Source organism: Triticum aestivum, chromosome 1B, assembly GCF_018294505.1.
Source record: "Triticum aestivum cultivar Chinese Spring chromosome 1B, IWGSC CS RefSeq v2.1, whole genome shotgun sequence".
Taxonomy (NCBI): Eukaryota; Viridiplantae; Streptophyta; class Magnoliopsida; order Poales; family Poaceae; genus Triticum; species Triticum aestivum.
In genome coordinates, this window is record NC_057795.1 from 13,714,630 (window position 1) to 13,734,347 (window position 19,718).

The 19,718-nt window shown below is 45.6% G+C and overlaps 1 pseudogene; it reads left to right on the plus strand.

Annotated features, from left to right (window-relative positions):
- The first annotated feature begins 11,595 nt into the window (after positions 1-11,595).
- LOC123084514 (disease resistance protein Pik-2-like) lies at positions 11,596-18,428 on the plus strand (annotated as a pseudogene).
- Positions 18,429-19,718: the final 1,290 nt, after the last annotated feature.

The window sequence follows — 19,718 nt, forward strand, 5'->3', positions numbered from 1 at the left end:
TCTAACCCCACACTTGACTCTAACTTTTTCTTCATTGATTGTGTCCATGTCTACTTCCAGCACAGGCCCCACTGCAGTAGAGAATTCACACATACCCAAAAAATGTCTGAAGTAGTCAGGCACCTTACTTATCCTCACCCAAACAGCATGCATTTTCCCCACAGCTTGATGATCCAAAGACCAAGGTTGGACCTTGATGACCACCCCAGTACCAAGCAGGTTAAAGTCATTGAATTTAGCCAGCTCTACCAATTTGACCTTATTGGGGAATCTCATCATGAAACCAGCTTGTCCAAATTCCTTAACTCTCCACTGCCACCCCCAATCAAACATCTCTCCCAAGGCCTTAGTAAGTTCAGTTTCATTGATTTTCCCTTCTCTAACAATCACCATAACTAGGGGATTGGTATGTTCAGCAACAAGCATGTCTTTATAGCTTTGAACCAACAGAATTCCCAGCCCTTTGGCAGCATAACCAACATATTTTGGGACTGGTTTTATTTGTTTTAGCAAGTTGCAATCGCTGGTGATGTGATTCTCCCTACCACAAACCAGACAGTGCCCCACTCTACACTCTCTGGTTGAATGTCTTGGATCTTTGCATTTGCCACACACCTGCTTATTGAATCTCTCCCCTCCCCTTCTACTCTCATCTAAATTGATCTGCCAGTTGTTTTTTCCACCAATTTTCTTCATATCCATAGCAGGATCTTGGTCCCCTCTCCTATCAGCTTTCTGCAGATTACCACTCTTCCCTTCCTCTCTCCTTAGGGTCTCCTTACCAGTCTGGCTTTCCACTGCTTTTCCAACTGATCTTTCAACACTCTCTAATTCTCCCCCTTTCAATCCCTGAACTAACTGAGACAGCAGGGTTGCCAACAGCTGCTGTTGAGCACTCCGATCCTTCTGTGACAACCCCTCTTTCTATTTCTCCTTATCTGCTTCCGAGCTCTCTGCCCTGCCAATTTCCTTCTCACTTCTGCTATCCATCACCTCCTTCTTCCCTGTCTTGGCTTGCCATCTCAATGTCTCGTCCTTATCTTCTGCATCAAATTCTGCTTCCTCCCCCTCTTCTCTGCCACTCCCATTATCTACGCCAAATCTACCAATACCTCTTCCCAAGCTGCCAAATCTATCAGTCTTCGCAAATCTCCCTCCAGACCGAAACCCTCCTCTTTCGCTGTGGTTGAATCTTCCTCTGGCAAAACTTCCCTCTCCACCACGGTTAAATCTAGGTCCTCCAAACCCTCTGCTTGGGTATCCGGCCATCTTTTCAGTTGGCGGCGGCGCGATGGGGAGGGGGGGAAAACCTACCTGATGAGGTTGACTAATCCCATCTCCCTCATCCCTTTTTATAGCATCCCACCCACCCACACCTTCCTGGGCTGTGATGTCCCTCAGCCCACTGGGCCCCCATCCCGCCAAGCCCAACTCCAGGTCCACATTGACATCATTCCCTATTGAGCCCCCAAAAATAATTAGGGGTCTCCCCATGGTATTCTCCTCGCCTCTCTTTTTTGCTTTTCCCATTGGGATGTCATGAACTCTAATTGGATCCCCATGAATCACTATATCTCCAAAATCCACCCCAACATAATCAAACCACGGGGGAATAGGATGTATAGCATCCTTATTCATATGCTCATAGATTGTTTGTGCATCAATTCTACCATCTCTACCATTATTGTCAACAAATCCTTTTTTAAGCTTTTTTTTGTTGATCTTATGTGACCTATCCCCATCCCTCTCCAACCACTTTTTGCAGTCATCTGCAAACTGGGATTTTAACCCTTTGCTCTCATTATCTCTCCCCCGGAATCTAGCAATCCCTTTGAATCTTCCCATTTTAGCATCACCCACCTCAATTGAAGCAGTAGATGCCAAGTATTTGGGATTTGGACGCATACCTGAATTGGAGAAGAAGGGAGTCCCCTCCTCCTCCGCCTCAGAGTCCTCACCGGCCAGCAACCAGAAACGATTCCCGGCCGGCGAGACCCCTACTGGCGGCGGGAGAGGGCCAGGAGGCGAGATGAGCGCCTCGGGAAGTGAGGGGAGCGTCGAGGGAGAGTTTTTGGAGCCGCCATCGCCCTCCTGCGTCTTGGCGTTGTCGTCCCCGCCCTCTCCTCCTCCTCGTCCTCCTCGATCTCGATAGGAGTCCATCTGGACCCCGGGGCTGGAATCCCCATCACCGCCACCTGCGGCTGCGCCTGCTGAACTGCATGCGGCTGCAGCACCGACCCCCCCTGCGGCTGCATCGGCGGCGGCGCCCTCGGCTGGATCAGGCGATAGCGGAGGGAGCGAAACACTTTCCACTTCTCCCGCTGCACCGGATCTAGCGATTCCGCCTCCAGCATCGCCCAGAGGAGGACCCCCATCGCCGGCTGTCTGTCGTAGTTGGGGAAGCAGCGGAGGATCTCTTCCCCCCTGAGCATATCCCGCACCATCTCGGAGGCGTCGTTGAGGGCCTTCGCCGTCGGAAACCAACGGTCGATCTCTCGCAGCCTCCCCATCAGCACCTCGTCGCCGGCCGCCAGCGCCCACATCTGCTGCTGGCGTGTCGTCATCGAACCCTAGCTGCGCAGTGTCGAGGCGATTTTGGAGCGGATCCGCAAGAGGGGAGGCAGTGGAGGAAGGTGGGAAAAGCCGATACGTCCGCCAAATAACCCCACGCCCCTCCCCCTCGTCGCCATTAATTACCTCAGGAACCGCCCCCAAAGCGCCCCACCCATCAACCGTCGCAAACCGCGCCAAGTGGCAGGGGAACGCCACCATCCGGCCCACCCTGATCTCCGCATCCTCCGGCCAGCTTCGGGCGTCCACCACCACCTCATCGCCGTCGACGAGCTCCAGCCTCTGCCCCCACCTGCGGATCGTACCCGGTCGGAAGATCAGCAGCGCCGAGCCCAAGTTGGGCACATACTCGCAGCGGGCTCGCAGATCTCGCCGAGCACAGGCGTCGCCCGGGAAGCGTGCGTCGCACGGGAACGAGTCGCACGGGAGCGTCATCCCACTGTTATGTACCACCAACAAGCAACATCGACGAGGACAACTTATTTGATTGACTAATGCAATAATTGAGGCATTTCCAATTTGGCTGTTGCCATCTGTGATCGCCATGGAAGATTTCTGGCACAAAAGGAAAAGAGAAGGAAAATGGCTAGTCAACTTTGTGCGTGCTTCATTGTTCGGTGTCATCACAGCTAGCAGACTGTTAGCAGCAAGCCATGCTCGTGATGGTGGCGACCGGTGCGAGTGCACGGTGGAGTCCATGGCGCGTCTGTGCGCGCGTGCGTTCGGTTAGTTGTTAGACTAATGTAGCGGCATGCACGAGTTTGTTGCTCGGGCATGGACCAAGTTGGCTGCATGTGAGCTGGAGGCCGTGCGAGTTGGAGCGCGTCTGCGCGCGTCCGAAGCGTGCGGATCAGGCAGATGAGTGTGGCATGCATGTAGGTGGATCGTGTGGCTCATGCCGTTAGTGGACCGGCCCTGCATGCGTGTGCAGCTATTTATAGGAGTCTGCGAGCTTGTGTGTAGACGGGAGAGATCCAGAGTAGCCGTGATGTAGCCATTGGAAAGAGAAAGAAGATTAGGGCGTGCGTGCGCTCACGACGGCGTTCGTGCGCCGACCGGAAAAATCCTCGTGTCAAGTGTGTCTCCTTTCTCCTACCCTGTCCGTGAGTGAGCTGAGAGAGAGAGAGCAGCCAGGCTTGGCAACAACACTGACAACTATTTCCATTCATAACTTACTACAGTTTGACAAAGATTGTGCTGTAGGTGGTTTGTTCGCCCAAGCAACTGATAATTGAGCCACTAAATAAATTAGGATTTTTAACCATTATATCGAGATGTCCTTGTTCTCACTAATGAATACACATCATCAAGCGCATCTTCGGGGGCATCTTATAAAAATATACTCATCGTCGAGTGTGCCTTCATAAACAAATATATATCAACTTGCTCACCCAACCTCCGTTTCTTAATCCATGATTAATATACATAGACAGTAGGTAGTGGTGTGAATGAGGTGGGTTACTGTTAGTTACTGTTACCTCCAAAATGGTATCCAATGGCCCCGGTATTATTTAGGTTATCTCTAGTTTTTTTTAGAGAGAATGCTGCATTTTATTAATTAGTACACATCAGTACGAGTTCGCCTGATACATTCTGGAGTAGAATAGTACACAGCTTTTGAACTAGCAAACTCACAGGACCTAGCTAGTACGTCAGCAGCAACATTCAATAACCTGTTGACATGGCATAAGGAAACAGAAGAAAAACATGCAACCAAACGCTTAATATCTAACACCACTACACCCACTTCAGACCTATCTATGGATGAAGAGTTATTCATTGTACTAAGGAGAGTCATTCTGAAGCGAAAATGACAAAGGTCAGTCCCTCATCACCGGCGAGAATCACGGCATGATGGAGCGCCCAGCTTTCAGCAAGTTCGGGCTGTACCATCCCTTTAAGTGGCTTGGTGCAAGCGACCAAGCATTCGAATCAGGATGCCAATTCCCAGTTTGTGCAGGTTTGAGAAGATATCAGCGTCGACTTTCATAAGGACTGATCCAGGCAGCGGTGGAGACCATCAAACTGATGAACGGTGTCTCACGACTGTGTCCCGCGATAGTCTTAAAAAGATGCAGCAGAGCCAAATCAATATGAGCATGGATCTCTGACGCAACACGATGTGGATGGACATTACCTTCACCATTTCTTACTGCATTCCTTGCTTCCCAAATATGCCGTACAGTCATTGCCAAGGCAGTGGACTGCTCTGGTGATGCTCTGTTAATGGAATTGAATAGCCACTTTTTCATTGAGAAGAAGTTCTTGCAACATAGGTGGATGTCGAACCATTTTTTGACCTTGTTCCAAACCTCAGAAGCAAACTGACAGAACAACAAACAACGGTCAAATACTCTTGACTCTCCCACAATGCACACAAGCAGTATTTGTGGGGATATTCCGATAGCGTAATTGAAGTCCGGATGGGAGGCAGTCATGTGCGAACCTCCAGAGAGCACTTTGTTCGTTTTGTTTGGGGCCTCAATTGCCAGATTGCCTTCCAATATTTCTCCTCAACTTCCCTACTTCATGGCAAGTCATATTGTGTGATGAAAAGATATCCGAAGATCGAGCGAGATTGTGTGCTGAACGGACATTATATAGTCCAAAGCAAGTTTTAGGCCAACACACAAAATCCTCTCCTCCATGGCTGCTAATTTGCGTTTGTAATATGAGTTCAGTAGTCTCCCCCGGGAAGAAAGCTCCAACGTTTTCTTCATTCCAATGACCATGTCCATCCATGAGGCAACACACTTTAGCATATTCTGGAATTGGAGATAGAGTTCGCAACATGTACGGTGGTCAGGTGGGTGGCTTGGTGCCTCATCTAGTTGATGGTGATGTGTCCATCCTGCAGTACGCTGATGATACAATCATCTTTATGGAGCACGGCTTGGCAAAAGCGAGAAATATGAAGTTGGTGTTATGCTTATTTGAACAATTGACTGGATTGAAGATTAACTTTCATAAAAGCGATTGTTCCGTTTTGGTAGAGCCAATGAGGAACAAGAGGCTTATAGGCAATTGTTTGGATGCGAATTCGGGTATTACCTTTCACGTACTTAGGTATACCTATTCACCATCGTAAGCTCACTAACAGAGAATGGAAGTGCATCGAGGATCGGTTTGAGAAGAAATTGAGTTGCTGGAAGGGCAAACTCATGTCATATGGAGGCCCATTGATTCTTATTAATTCGGTGATCACGAGTATGCCTATGTTTCTCTTATCTTTCTTCGAAGTCCCAGTTGGGGTTAGGAAAAGGCTGGACTTCTATCGATCCCGATTCTTCTAGCAGAGTGATGAACTAAAGAGAAAATACCGACTCGCCAAATGGGATATCATCTGTCGACCAAAGGACCAGGGGGGCCTTGGTATTGGGAATCTTGAAGTCAAGAACAGATGTCTTCTCATTAAGTGGTTGTATAAGTTATCAGTTGAGACTGAGGCAACATGGGCGCAGATTCTCTGAAGTAAGTATCTGCAGTCTAAGACTTTGTCCAAGGCGACAGTGAGACCGACTGACTCGCCGTTTTGAGAGTCAAAGCTGCCTTCTTTAATAGAACAAAGTTTATTGTCGGTAATGGCAACACCACTCGCTTCTGGGAGGATACTTGGCTTGGTGAAACGCCGTTGGCGCTTCAGTATCCATCCCTGTATCGTATTTTTCAACGACGTGATGCTCTTGTTGCAACGATTATGCAGTCCATTCCCCTTAATATTCAGTTTAGGAGGGTGCTTGTTGGCGACCGGTGGGAAGCATGGCTTCATTTGGTGAGTAGACTGATGGAGGTTCAGCTAACTCATCAGCCCGATCAGTTGTGTTGGAAGCTTACTAGGTCTGGAGCTCACAGTCAAGTCGATGTATATCGATGTCATTAACTCTAGTGCTATTCCTAGTTCTAAACATGTTTGGAAAGTAAAAGTTCCTTTGAAAATTAAAGTGTTTATGTGGTTTGTACATAAACAAGTCATTTTAACAAAGGATAATCTGGTTAAGCGCAACTGGACAGGATCTACTATGTGTAGTTTTTGTGATCGGGATGAAACTATCAAGCACCTCTTCTTTGATTGCCCGTTCACTACTAGGATAAGGCCTACTAATGGCGCACCAGTTTTGCCTACTAATGGCGCATCACTGGTGCGCCATTACTAGCACGCCATTAGTAATTTTTACTAATGGCGCACCACTGATGCGCCATTAGTATCTGGTATACTAATGGCGCACCACTGGTGCGCCATTAGTATAGGCCACAGTGCGCCATTAGTATAGGCCACTGGTGCGCCATTAGTATAGGCCACGGTGTGCCATCCGTCTAACCCCCACCGTGCGCCATTGCTATTTTTGAATTTTGAATTTGGATCTGGATCATGATTTTTTTTGCCCATTTTTTGCTAGTTTTTTTTGCTTGTTTTTTGGCACGATATTATTTCAAATTTTGTTCCTGTTTTTGGATCTTGTACGTTCTTTTGCCGTGTTCTTTTGCCGGAGAGGATTTCGCCGGAGAGGAGGAGGAGGAGGAGGTCACCGGAGAGGCGCTCGCCTACATCGCCGGAGAGGAGGAGGAGGTCGACGGAGAGGAGTTCACCGAAGCATCGGAGAGGAGGAAGGAGAAACCATGAGGGAATGGGAGGAGAGGAGGGAGGAGGAGCTCACCGGAGAGGAGGGAGGAGAAACCGTGAGGGAAGGGGAGGGGAGGAGAGGAGGGAGGAGGAGGTTCCCGGAGAGGAGGAGGTCGCCGGAGAGGAGGAGGAGGTCGCCGGAGAGGAGAAGGAGGTCGCCGGAGAGGAGAAGGATGTCGCTGGAGAGGAGGAGAAGGAGTGGAGGAGAGGAGAGGAGGAGATGGAGTGGAGGAGAGGAGAGGAGGAGATGGAGTGGAGGAGAGGTGGAGTGGAGGAGGTGCGCCCAGCCATATATACGACATAGTAATGGCGCACCGTGGGCAGGTGCACCATTACTAACTTTTATTTTTATTTTTTTGACTTATTTTGAATTTTGAAGGCGGGAAGATACTAATGGCGCACCATGGGCCGGTGCGCCATTAGTAATTTTTTTTATTTTTTTGACTTATTTTGAATTTTGAAGGCGGGAAGATACTAATGGCGCACCATGGGCAGGTGCGCCATTATTAACTTTTTTTTATTTTTTTGACTTATTTTAAATTTTGAAGGCGGGAAGATACTAATGGCGCACCATGGGCAGGTGCGCCATTAGTGAGTTTGAATTTTTTTGAATTTTTTTGCCTCTCCAGATCTTAAAAGCCCCGTATCTTTTTTCTGTTAGGTTTTTGAGGATTTTGAAAATGTTTAACGGGGTTCCCCCCGTTAAATTCAGATGTAACTTTTCGAGTAGATGATTTTTCATATAAAAAACTTTTTCATCCGAGCTAGTATGCAAAAGTTATGCCCATTTTTACAAATTCTCGAGAGATTTTGCACATGAAGTCGAAATTCATATTTGCAAATTTTCCCAACAACTAGACCACATATCACATGGGAAACTTATTTTCTTTTATTTTTTTGACATTTTCATCATTTTCTTTTATTTTTTTAAAACTGAAAAGGCTATCCACCGAGGGGGGGGGGGGGTGGTGCATTCGGTGGAAGTGGTGGCCAAGTTACTAATGGCGCACCGTGGCATGATGCGCCATTACTAGTTCAACTAGTAATGGCGCACCACTCCCACGGTGCGCCATTAGTAGTTTTGACAAAAAATTTAAATTTCTTTTTTACTAATGGCGCACCCGCGATGTGGTGCGCCATTAGTATTTCGACACTAATGACGTACCAACACATGGTGCGCCATTAGTATATAGTAATGGCGCACCACATGTCTGGTGCGCCATTAGTGTCAATTCCATCTATAGCCATTTTCCTAGTAGTGGTTGGCGAGAGTTTTGTGGCACACGGTGCAAATTGCCTTTAACATTACTCCTCTGAATTCGGTCAGTACGTTATTTGGAACGTGGCTTTTTGGGATAGAGTCCGAAACAGCTAGACACATTCGTGTAGGAGTATGTGCGTTGTTATGGGTAATTTCGAACTGCAGAAATGATTTGGCTTTTAACAGAACAACAACTATTCATTTTTTACAGTTTTTATTCCGAGCTACTGCACTGATCAGTATGTGGTCGTTACTCACTCCGACGGAGGCCAGGGAGCGTTTGGTTACTGGATATGTCCGGTGGGAGATGGTAGCGCGCGATATCTTCAACCGGTTTGGATGGCGGTCATGTAATAGGATAGACGATTAGTTTACCTATCTTTGGTATGCCAGCCGGTCGTGGCTTTTGGGCCTTTTGTTTTTGGTGTTGTGGCTCTTTGTGAGCTTGCCGTGTTTTTCCTTTCAGACTATAAGACCTTGTTGAACCTCTTTATTTATCCATAAATGTGGCCGTATGCATCGTTCTGATGCAGAGGCCGGGGAGTCCCCTTTTTCAAAAAAAAAAAATGTACGGTGGTCGTCCAGGAATCCAGTGATCTGTCATGATTTTAACTTTTATGCCATTAGCAATTCCTCACCGAACTGCAGTCTTAACAAGCTCTAGGCCATAGAGAATACTTCTCCAAGTATAGAATGACGACCTCGGCTTGGGCGCGTCCCAAAAATCATAGTGTGGTAAATAGCGTCCTTTGAGAACCCGAGCACAAGTCCAAGCGCTGCACCGAACATTGGGTTGTTTCGCGGGCTATCATCTCTCCCAAGCCACAAGGAATTTATGTTGTATGACCAAGAGTACAAGGAAGACTTCGTGAAGGACTTGCGTGACCAGGTTGCCGCGAATCAAAGTGGTGCTGTGTTGAAGAGGTTCGGAGCCCAAGCATGATAGTTTGTCTCTCCTCACCGTATTGATGTCCGTTCATTCTAGTTCACATTGAATTTCTTTTGAATTCGTAAGGTTGTTGTATGGAAGTGTTCCTCACAGAGCAACTGCATGTACGTTTGTACTAGAAATATAAGCTTTGATTGGTAATAATGCTTGATGTGCATCAACTTACGGTGTGATCTTCTTCACTTTGTGACTGATGCAGTTTACTTAGATCCAAAGTTTTAAATAGCGCGCTAAGCATCTTAGCGCCGGACCTCTTTCAAATGCTATAGCGTGCTATAGCGGAGCTATAGCGCGCTATTTAAAATGTTTGTTCATTTGTTTGGACCAAAATCTCTTAGCGCAAGACCTTTTGTAAACGCTATAGCGTGCTATAGCAGAGCTATAGCGGGCTATTTGAAAGGTAGCTTAGATCAAGGGTAAGGCTTGATATTTGTTGTGTTGTGTATCAGTCCCAGCAAATTGCAAATTTGGTTATTCATGTTCTTCTATTGGTAATAACTGGAGAAAAATGGCAATGTAACCCTGATCTGTGTGAAGATCTTCTTGATCTTGTACTGCGTCTACAACCTTGAGCTGTTACAATGTTGCGTCTTAACTGAGGCCATGTAAAACAATGTTGTTGACAGCAGAAGCTGAAACGTACGCCCAGTCTTGCATTTGGTAACAGGAGGAGGTCCGTCTTAGTACAGTATATGTAGTATGAAAGACCGATGGACAGCATTGAAGAATCTAGGCCAAAGTCCAAAACAGAGAACACAGGTAACAATCCAACCGCCTTCTATTTTTTAAAGCATTTTTTGTCTCACCTGATGTGTTGTTGCGGGATTGTCAGAAGCAGGAGGTTTATCTGCTTTTGGCACGCTCGACGCATTGACGAGGAGGAGATCATCCCCACGCCTGCCCACTCTGTTCATTTGTTGCGTCTTTCTTTTCCTCTGAGCTGCAAGTTCGACATGTAGCTTAAGTTGTCCTGGTGGATTCTTGTATGTGTGGGCATGATGTTGCTTCCGAGTGTTGATTGGTATTCGGTGTTGATATGATTTGAATTTGAAGAGAGCAAACTGCTTAGCAATACATGAGCTTTTCACCCTGGAATTGGTGTTGCACGCATATCTGAAATGGATCCTACTTATGTGATGTTGTTATACCAGAGTTCTGATTGATATCCAGTGTTGCTCTGCATCGAAGTTTTCTAAGACTTTCATAGTCGGAAGCATCACCTGTGACTCTTTTTTTCGAAAAGGAGGATAACCCCCGGTCACTGCATCAAGCAATGCACACAGCCATGCCCGTGGCTCTTGTACCATCGAAGTTCTCTAAGACTGGCTTACCCGTGACCATAACAGTTATGAGCTGACTGTCTATGTCAAATAGATCACTGAATCTAATATACCTTTTTAGAGGTTTTTTGCACGAGTATATATATTCCTCATTTTTTTTCCATCCTACATCAGAGGAGCAAATAGTGTTCAAAGTAATTCAACCGTGAGTTGTGACCACTCCACTCCTTTCTTCTCTTGATCTCTGTCTTGCTTTACTACATGAAGCTGTCTGCCTGGCCGAGTTAACAGTAAGCTATCTGCCTGGCAACTTTTTTTGATAGTATCTGCCTGGCAACTTACCTACCATTGCACGCAGAAACTGCTGCCTCTGCCTTACCTACCGATCCGTGCTAATCTGGATCACATGCATGCATCCATCAATCCTTATCTCTTTTTTTTTTCTTTTTTTTTCTTTTTTTTCCTGAATTCATGCATGAATCTGGATAGATCCTTATAACTTCACCTACAGTATATATTGGCCAAGTTGGAAAATGACGTTATGCACGAAAGCTCATGCATGATTTGATTACATTAACATGGTTTGAGTTGGAGGTACCAACTTGCAGACCCGCCTTCATTTTTTTTTGATTGATGGTTGAGTAACAATAGTTTAACCTCCAAGGAAAACGATGTTGTACCGAGAAGATACACGTTAACATTTATGACTTACAAACAAAGTTGTGACGTGCTGATGTGAGGAAATGCCTCCATGGCTCTTCCCTGTTTAGTTGAGGCGTCCCTCTCACTATGGAAATTTGTCTCTATTTTTCTATAAACTATCTCGTCTGCCGTCCAAACTACATAGTTTTGCCCTGCTTGAGCATCCATCTTCCCAATAGTTATATTTTGCATTGCTGTTGAGGCATCACGATCCCATCTACTCCATGTTTTGTGCTCATCCTAATGGAAGATGCCCAGCATCCAGCAGCAAGCAGAGTAGCTTGACCAATCTCTGCTAAACTGAACTTAATTATTAGGAGCGCAGCCTTGTTGAGTCTTGGTCCCCTTCCTTGTATTGAGGCAAAATCACCTTGCGGACATGCTCTTGTAGCCAAGCAAGCTCCTCCGTTTAGTCCACCAGCTTTTGCATCTGCATCTACATCGCCCAAGCTTGCCACAACTGCCTCTATCCACACGAACCAACCACCAGCTAATGGAGGCCACTGCGCTGAGCCTTGGCAAGTCTGTGCTCAATGGAGCTCTTAGCTACGCCAAATCAGCGCTGGCGGAGGAGGTGGCTCTGCAGCTTGGAGTCTGCCGTGATCAACTCTTCATCACCAATGAGCTGGAGATGATGCAAGCTTTCCTGATGTCTGCCCATGACGAGGGAGACAGCAACATGGTGGTTAAGGTATGGGTGAAGCAAGTCCGCGATGTCGCTTACGACGTCGAGGACTCCCTCCAGGAGTTTGCTGTGCGCCTGGAGAAGCAATCTTGGTGGCGCATTCATCGCACACTTCTCGATCGGCGCCGTGTGGCAAAGCAGATGAAGGAGCTCAGAGCCACTGTTGAGGATGTTAGCCAGAGGAACATGCGCTACAACCTCATCAAGGGCCCTGGCTCCCGGCCTCCAACCACCGATGGACAGTTTGCAGTTGCTAGTACAGCTATGTCTGGCATCGACGAAGCAAGGCGGCAGCGGGACAGAGCAAAATTTGATCTCATTCGCTTGATGTACAAGATGGAGATTGACCTTAGGGTGATCTCCGTGTGGGGGAAATGTATTGGTGATCTCCGAGAGACATCCATCATCAGAAGGGCTTATGAAGATCCAGAGGTACATAAGAAGTTCAAATGCCGAGCCTGGGTTGCTGGGTTGATGCGACCCTTCAATTCAACTGAGTTCTTGAAAGGCGTGCTTGAGCAGTTCTACGTTAATTTTCTTCAAGAGGTGGGGATAGAAGAAAAAGCAGCTCTTGGAGCCCAAGTTCTGAAGATCATGGGGACGATTGATGAAGGTGATTTTGCTCATGAGGTCAAGAAATATCTGAATGAAAGGAGTTACTTGATTGTGCTGAATGATGTACACAGCATTGGAGAGTGGGATCAGATTAAAACATGCTTCCCAGACAATAAGAAGGAAGTCTGCTCTTGGTTTCCACACAGCAAATTGGAGTTGCAAGCTTATGCATAGGGGCAGAGAATGGAGCACCAGAGCATAAGCAATTGTTTGCTGACCATACTCTTCATGTTTTCTACAAGAAGGTAATATGAAGATTCTTAAATAATCTAACTATTGCTCCTTTAATTGTTTTTTGGTTAATCTTCTTGGCTGATTTGCGCAGAGTTTTTGTTAGGAAAGTTATGGAATAATAACCATCCCACATGATTCAATTCAAATTGGATCCTTAATTCTCTCACTAGAAATATCTAGGAATTTTATCTTCTTGGATAATAATTGAAATGTGCAATTTTAACCAAAGAAACGTGGCATGTCTTGGCAACCTGTATCAGCAGGACCATAGTCAACCATGAACTCCCATTCGAAACGAACATCTGTTTGATGCAACAACATGCCGATAAAAAATCTAGCTTTGAAAATTTCTCCCACCTCAAACAATTTTCTCTCACAATTTGTATCTATTTTTTTAGGGCATGTCGACATCATAGTCAACCAGCATGTTATAAAATCTCCGTCGAGGGATTAGCCATGGGATACTAGTCTGTTGCCTATACAAATAGAATAAAAATACAGAATAATGAAATAAGAAAAAAGGGAATTGTGTTCAAAAATTATCAAAAAAACTGTGCAACTAGGACAAAATAAAAAATGATAATTTATAGAGAGGTGTAACCAAAAATATCCACGCAGAAATCTTGAACAAGGATCAGGCTAATCCTGCGGCTAAGGTGGACATGGACTGAGCAGTAGCAAAACTTCTATTTATATATACTGAATTAAGACTTTCAGACCAATACGATCCCTTGAATTACGGTCTGAGCTGCACTTTAGAGAAGATTTTATAGTTGTAAAATGTTTGCTTAAAGCTAAAGAATGGGAAAAAAAGTATAGACCACTTTCAAGGTTGAACACGCGACCAGCTATCATCCTAGGAAATGAAAGAAAGCAGCAGCTAATCAGGAAGCGGATTTGTAGCATCCGGGTGCTCCACACCCCTATACGAACATTAAATACAAATAAATACCGAGAAATTTGAAAAAAAATCTGGGATTTTGGGATATCAAACCTGGGTTCCCGATCTACTCCCATGTGAAATTTTGTGAAAAAAAACCAGGAAACGTAGTCGTGCAATAAAGACAAAAATGGATGGATTTTTGTTCGGACAATATTTACTTAGCCATGGATATATCTCCTGGTATATTTTTCATGAAATTTCACACGGGAGTAGATTGAGAACCCAGGTTTGACATCCCCAAATTTCAGAATTTTTTTAATTTTTGGGCATTTTTACATTTGAAATTCATATAGGGTTGTGGAGCATCCAAGACCTCCTGTGTATTTTCCCACCTAATCATCGCTTGCTTGTGTCTAGGGTTCGCAAGTTGGAATGGATTTAATGGAGGCGGGGTCTAGCTCAAATGTGGACACCAACAGCAGTGACAACTCTACCAGTAAGAAGATGCTCAATCGCACAGAGACGATGCTAGTAGCTTTTAAGGAATCTCAGCTCATCGGGCGAGAGAATGAAAAATCAGATATTCTCAAGCTAATTGCAAATGAAGATAGCCGGCGATGTGAGGTGATCTGCCTATGGGGAATGGGCGGTGTTGGAAAAACCACAATAATCAAAGATGTCTACCAATGCCAAGAACTCATTGGCAATTTTGAGAAGCGTGCTTGTGTCACAATTATGCGTCCTTTCAATCCTCAAGAGCTCCTAAAAAACTTAGCTAAGCAGTTGGAATGCAAGGATGTGGAAGATTTGGTCAAACAATTAGAAATGAAGAAATACTTGATTGTCCTTGATGATCTATTAGCCACCACAGAATGGGACGCCATAATACCATATCTTCCTCCAACAGAAACATCCAGCCGAATCATAGTCACCACAAGGATAAAGGATATTGCTAAGCACTGTTCCAAGAATTCTGAATATGAGAAAATATACGAGCTCAAAAGTCTGGGACAGAACAGCGCACGTGACCTCTTCATTGAAAAGGTACAAACAGTGTATGGTCATGTGCTTCATTTGCTTGGATTTTAAAAATGCATATATATCTTGTAGATTTTAACGTCATGTGGTCGGGTTATAACACATATAACTGATTAAAATTGATGCAAATACTTATGATCTTAACTTGTATCAATTTCAGGTATTTGATAGGACTACGAATTTGAATGAGCAGTATCCCGAGTTAGTTGAACAGGCAAACCTGATCCTAAAGAAATGCAAGGGACTTCCTCTTGCAATAGTCACCATTGGGGGCTTTCTGGCAAACCAACCAAAAACTGCTGTAGAATGGAGGAAATTGAATGAGTATATCAGTGTCGAGTTGGAGATGAATCCAGAGCTTGGGACCATAAGAACTATCCTTATGAGAAGCTATGATGGCTTACCTTATCATCTCAAGTCTTGTTTCCTGTATTTGCCCATCTTTCCCGAAGACTACAGGATTGGACGAGGGCGCTTGGCACGTCGGTGGAGTGCAGAGGGTTACTCAAGGGCGGTGCACGGCAGGTCTGCAGAGGAAATAGGGGTCTACTTCATGGAGCTTATAAGAAGGAGTATGATCCTACCATATCAACAATCAATTCATAGTGCAAAAGGATTTAATTCATGCCAAGTCCATGACCTCATGCGTGAAATCGGCATGTCAAAGTCAATGGAAGAAAATCTTGTTTTTACACTAGAGCAAGGCTGCAGCGTAAACACCCAGGGCATAGCACGACACCTTGCTATAAACGGCAATTGGGAAGGAGATAAGACTGAGTTTGAGAGCATAGTGGACATGTCCCGTGTAAGATCAGTAACAGTTTTTGGTGAGTGGAAGTCATTTTTCATTTGTGATAAGGTGAGTCTTCTGCGAGTGCTGGACCTCGAAGACACCACAGGTCTTTCTGATCATCACCTTAAGCATATCGGGAGGCTTCTTCACCTAACATACATTTCTCTTAAAGGATGCGAGAATATTTTTGACCTTCCAGATTCGGTGGGTGACCTGAGAAAACTTGAGACACTAGACATCAGAGATACACACATATTTATGCTGCCAAACACCATCATCAAGCTTCGGAAGCTACAATATCTTCGTGTTGGTAGAAACTCGTATGATGAGGATGTCTCATATGAGGAAGAACTGTTAAAAGCAATTCCAGAAAAAATGAGGAACAGGCTATGCCTCTTGCCTCAGTGCTTGCTGTTTTCTTATTTATTATCTAAATATCGTGATGACTTGAAAATCCATGATAGATGCACTATGATGTGCTGTTCTATACTCCCTGCTTTTGCAATGTGCCTGGACTTGTATGGTGTTCTAGTGCCTAGAAGGATGAGGAAGCTTAAAGCCCTGCGCACACTGGGTGTTGTGAACATTGGGCGACGAGGAAAGGATGTTCTACTGGACATAAAAGGACTCGCCCAGCTGCGCAAGTTGGGAGTGACTGGCGTCAACAAGGGAAATGGCAAAGAGTTATGTTCAGCAATTGTTGTTTTGAGCCACCTGGAGTCATTGTTAATCCGGTCAGAGGGGAAGCCAGGTTTATGTGAGTGCTTGGAGGGAAAGTTCTCGTTTCCAGAGACACTGCAGAGCCTCAAGTTGTATGGCAACCTGGTCAAACTGCCGGAATGGATCCAGGGGCTCAAGAATCTGGTGAAGCTGAAGGTGCGGAGTTCCATGATACTAGAGCACGATGATGCCATACAAGTCCTTGGGTACCTAACAAATCTGGCATTCCTGCATCTGTTGAAGAAGTCACTCGAGGGTGAAGAGGTCCATCTCAATTTCCAGCAGGGGATGTTGGGGAGCCTGGTGGTGCTGGAGCTGAGCATGGGACTTGGATCAAGCCTCAGGTCTGTCAAGTTTGAACAAGGAACAACCCCGAAGCTTGAGGTGCTCAAGTTTGACAGGAGTGCTTCTCACGTCCTTCGAAGTTCCGTTTTGGGTCTACCATCTCTCGCCAGCCTCAAGGAAGTTGTGCTAGAATGTGTCTTTTATCACATGGCACACCTGAGGGCCGAGCTCGCCAAGAACCCAAACCGACCTGTACTGAAGACGGTCTGATCGAGCTTCAGAAGTCAATCACGCCCAGCAATCCAAGGCAAGTTAATTAGGAGTACTGTTGATGATTGTTTCAGTTCAGAGTCACATATATCCTGTAATTATGTACAGCTTGTTCATGTCTGCATCTGCATCGTTTCCAGCCTGTTTGCTATACTTGTTATTGTTCATCTGGCATGGCAATGGCAGCCAACTTGTGTTTGGCGTAATCTTTTCTTCTCGTATATATGTGGGTCTCCCACTCACTGTGTCTTGATTTATTCTCTCCTGCTAAATATGTGTGCTCTCAGCGGAGGATTCTGGCTGCAGCATGCATGGATGCATGCTGAATCAGAAACAAATTTTGAGCAACACTGACTGCAGTTCCATGTCCATGGTAATACTGGAGCCAAATTTAGGTGATTCAGCACAAAGCATAGAACAACGCCATCAGCCTGCTGTCACTAACTATTGCAGTATTGAAAGAGGATCAAAATCCAGTCTGTATGGCCATCCTAACTTTTGATATACGCCCTGCTATCAATGCTGAAAAAGAAACAAGAGGTAAGAGTTCAGCATTGCCTACAGTCGTGCAGCATTCATGAGACCTTCAAATCTGTGAATTTTAAATGTGAGACCGTCGGGGCGCGCATCGGCCATGCTCTTGACCGCACCCTCCGCAGCCTCCACATCTTCATCCCTCGCGCCATGGAGAAACATCATGAAATTGACGCGAGCAAGGCCGGAGAGGCGCTGTTTCAAGCACCGGTATGAAGAAATCGACACCTGATCTTATACTCAGTTTAAAAGGTCAGGCACCGGTCTGAAGAAATGGACACCTCATCTTATATTCAGTTTAATAGATCAGGCGCCGGTCTGAAGAATTCGACACCTGATCTTATATATTCAGTTAACAGGCAGCGTACAGCTTTGTCAGTAATTTAGATTCAGCCGTCCATCCTTCTTCATCCAACACCTCAAGACCTCTCCTGCCGCATCGTGCCAGCATGAGCTCGTTATGGACATGGATGTTCGTTTGGACGGCTGCTGGCCGCTCCACGTCGCTGTTCCTTTTCCGACACTCTCACCTGCTCCCTTTCTTTCTGTTTGCTTTTCCATTGGATTGTAATGGCTATAAAGCATGTGACTTGTGGAGACTTGGGCATCTCGTTTTGTAAAGGCCTAAACGCTAGCCGCCGTGTTCCGGCACCTCTGTTGGTTGGTGTCCAAAACCCAAAGAAAATTCCAGAAAGCGTCCCCAGTTTTACTGCGTTTCATCATGTTCCACTGAACACTTGAGTGTTCACACCTTCCGAATCTGCCACCCAATAGAGGCGGAGGGCGCCGTCGGACGTGCGAAATGGGGTTGTTTCCGCCTAGTAATTATGATGAACAAACTGGTAATACCATTAGGATCAGCTCATAAATCCTCCATGCTTTGTTTGGTAGGAGCAGATTTGGGAGGTTTGGGAAGGAGGGGATTTAAGGGGATTTGGTGTATCCCCCTCTTCCACCCAGTCCCCTCAGATCCCCTTGAAAACTCAAATCCCCTTTCAGCCACAATCCCCTCCATATAAAACACTGTTTGGTAGGGAGGGATTGCCATATTGAGTTAAAATGGTGTAAAATAGTTAAAAATTCAATCTTTACAGTTTAAATAGCTATATGGCTAGACACACTTGCTATAAAATTGTAAATGACACCTAATAAAAAATGTGAAAACAGTTCTTCACATCAACAACATAATCTTGCTTGACTTGGAATCAATATCTCATCACAACAATATCAATGACATCACAGCAACATAATCTCTCATAACAGCTTTACTTGGAACCAATAATATCTTCATAGCAACATGATCTTTCACAACAAAAAACATAATGCAATAGAGGGTACTTGTCACAATCAATTATATTTTTACACACCAAGCCAGGATGAGAATGATGTTGCCATACATATGAATTGTTCTTACAGTGTCATTATCATCGAGTTTTTGAATGGCCAAAAGTTTGTTCAGCTTGCTGCTCTAGTTGCCTGAGAACCTGATAAAACAAAAGGAGATGAGCTTTTTAAATAGGCCAACAAGTCAGACAGATGACTAGTACAAGAAAGCTAAATAGGCCAACCTATGTTCTAGTACTCTGTCTCAGAAGAAAGCTAAATGGCAATCTATGACTAGTCTCAGAGCAGAATAATAAAATTTAAAACTCTGACCGGAAATGTAGGTCAGAGGGGAAGCCTGGTTTATGTGGGTGCTTGGAGGGAAAGTTCTCGTTTCCAGAGACACTGCAGAGCCTCAAGCTGTACGGCAACCTCGTGGAATTGCCGGAATGGGTCCAGGGCCTCAAGAATCTGGTGAAGCTGAAGCTGCGGAGCTCCAGGATAACAGAGCACGATACAGCCATGCAAGTCCTTGGGAATCTACCCAATCTGGCGTTCCTGCATCTGTTGAAGAAGTCACTCGAGGGTGAAGAGGCCCGTCTCAGTTTCGAGCAGGGGACGTTCTCAAGCCTGGTCGTGCTGGAGCTGAGCTTGGGACGCGAAGAATGGCTCAAGTCCGTCAAGTTTGAACAAGGAGCAGCCCCGAAGCTTGAGGTGCTCAAGTTTGGTTTCGGTACATACATCGACAGTAGTTCTGTTTTGGGTCTACCATCTCTCGCCAGCCTCAACGAAGTAGTGCTCCAGGGTTACTACAATGACTCTGAATTGGCATACCTGAGGGCCGAGCTCGCTGAGAATCCACATCGACCCGTCGTGAAGAGGATCTGATCGAGCTTCAGAGGTCAATCACACGCAACAATCCAAGGCAAGCTAGGAGTATTGTCTGTGTTTTCA